General features: G+C 46.3%; 1 protein-coding gene and 1 long non-coding RNA gene across 8 annotated transcripts in view; both read right to left on the bottom strand.

The window, feature by feature from the left end:
* Positions 1–1,948, bottom strand: part of Svil (supervillin) — a 217,013-nt gene that overhangs the window by 128,447 nt on the left and 86,618 nt on the right. The window lies entirely within an intron of this gene.
* Positions 1–1,948, bottom strand: part of LOC115067250 — a 7,419-nt gene that overhangs the window by 3,469 nt on the left and 2,002 nt on the right. Inside the window, exon 3 of the long non-coding RNA XR_003846677.1 lies at positions 1,206–1,340. This is a non-coding gene — a long non-coding RNA (uncharacterized LOC115067250). The remainder of the gene's footprint in view (positions 1–1,205; positions 1,341–1,948) is intronic.

The following is a 1,948-nucleotide window of genomic DNA, read 5'->3' as shown; positions in this document are numbered from 1 at the left end:
TTTGGTCTTTTAGAGACAGGGTCTCCCTGTAGCCCCAGCTGTCCTGGAACTCACTATGTAGATCAGGCTGGCCTTGAACTCACAGAGATCCGCCTGCCTCTGCCTCCCGAGTGCTGGGATTAAAGGCATGCACCACCACGCCTGGCTCAACTAGTTCTTGAGTTCTGTTGCTTTGCTTTTTTTGTGAGCACCAGACACATACAACATCAATAAAATTTCTACCCCTCTCTTGTCAATTTGACTTTTATCAGTTAAATTTGCAAGTCCCCAGTGACTTAACTTAGGAAGGTAAGGAGTTTCTCTTCCCAACCAGTACACGGTGGGTCCCACATTTCTCTTAAATTTCAAATATGTTATTCAAGTCTTTTGCACAATCCTAAAATGCTAGAGTATAGAGTATACCCAAGCACTGCTGTTCCTGTCTGAGCCAGGCCTGCAGATGCCAAGTCACTAGCTGGTTCTAGAATATTCTCTTATGCGTTGAGGCCCTCAGTGGGTGTGCATGTGGAGCATGCAGGGTGTTCTCTGTGATGCTGCCTGGCTGTTTAAACCTAAGTCAGCCAAAAATACAGACAGTTCATATTGGAAAATTCTATTTATCTAGGCTATGATTATAACATGGGAAAAGAAAATAATTTTTGGAGATTTCATGGAAGGCTCCCTACTTGGGCACATATCATGAGGTTTCTGAGTACCCTCCATGGCACACCATCTACCTGCTCTAAGTAGGCTCCATATTTTCAATAGGGATTAGATTTTTCCCACATTTCTTTTGGCATGATTCCCTGTAGAATGGGGAGGGGGGCAACCAGCATAGTCCAATTTGCCAGCAAATGAGGTTGTTTGATTGAGAAACTGAAGATGTCAAAAGGCCACAAAGTCCTAAAGCACTAGTTGTCACTATGACGGCTATGTAGAAAAAAATGCCCTGCAACCTATAATTGGTGACAAAACAGTCACAGATGCACTGGGCTGCTTCCGGGAGCTGGCTTACACAAGGCGGAGAGGAATGTTCTCATGGGGAGGCTGGCTAATCCGGCCTCTTCAAGATGGAAGAATGTTTAATACATTTGACTTTCCTCAAAGCTTTATAAGGAGCCAAATACCCGACAGCTGCGCACAGCTCAGATGAGGAATCAAGACTTCAACTCATAATTCTTGGGGAAGGGGAATTTAAGATATAGTTTGTCTAACTCAAGTTTTACCTCATGTCATAAGGCTGTGGAAAACAGCCTTTCCTGAGCCCAACAGGCTGTTTGCAGCTCTCTGACAGGCCAGACTCTACAGAGAAAACAGGTACAGCCTAAGGGCCTCTGGCAGGGCTTTTTCTGGATTAGTAGCTGCACAAAGGAGAGGTCAAAGCAGGGTCAGACAGCAGCCTTCCTCAGCTCGGCTTCCACAGTCTCACAAGGCCCAGCCCAGCCTGAACCCCTCTAAAACATCCCAAATGCCTTCTGGCTACTCATGTGATATTCATCTGGCAACAAAGGAGAGAGAAACCAGAACAACAGGCTGGACCTTTTCACAGACAAGGCCCCAAACCCTCCACTGCCCCTCTTCTTCAGGATACAAATCAGACCCTGAACTCCTTCACAGTACTGGGGACAGAACAGGGGTTTCATGCATGCTAGGCAACAGCTCCACACTAACCCTAACCCCAAACCACAAGTGAGCTCTGACAGTCAATGGACACTAACATGCCGAAAGCAAGAATAGTCACCGTAGAGTCAAAGGTTCTAGAATACAAAGAGGGGGCTTTGTACCAAAAGCAGCAACTCAATAACCCAAGGCTTGGCTACCACCTATGTGGCCCAGAAGAGCAATAGCAATCATCAAATCCCCAGTGGAGGGGCACAGTCAGGATGCTCTGAGGCGCTAGAATTTAAACTAGAAATTCCTTCCTTCCTTCCTTCCTTCCTTCCTTCCTTCCTTCCTTCCTTCCTTCCTT

The sequence above is a fragment of the Nannospalax galili genome, unplaced genomic scaffold (genome assembly GCF_000622305.1).
Source record: "Nannospalax galili isolate Female #2095 unplaced genomic scaffold, S.galili_v1.0 scaffold43, whole genome shotgun sequence".
NCBI lineage: Eukaryota > Metazoa > Chordata > Mammalia > Rodentia > Spalacidae > Nannospalax > Nannospalax galili.
Note: the sequence above shows the minus strand (reverse complement) of the source record. Positions and strands in the feature narration are given on the sequence as shown.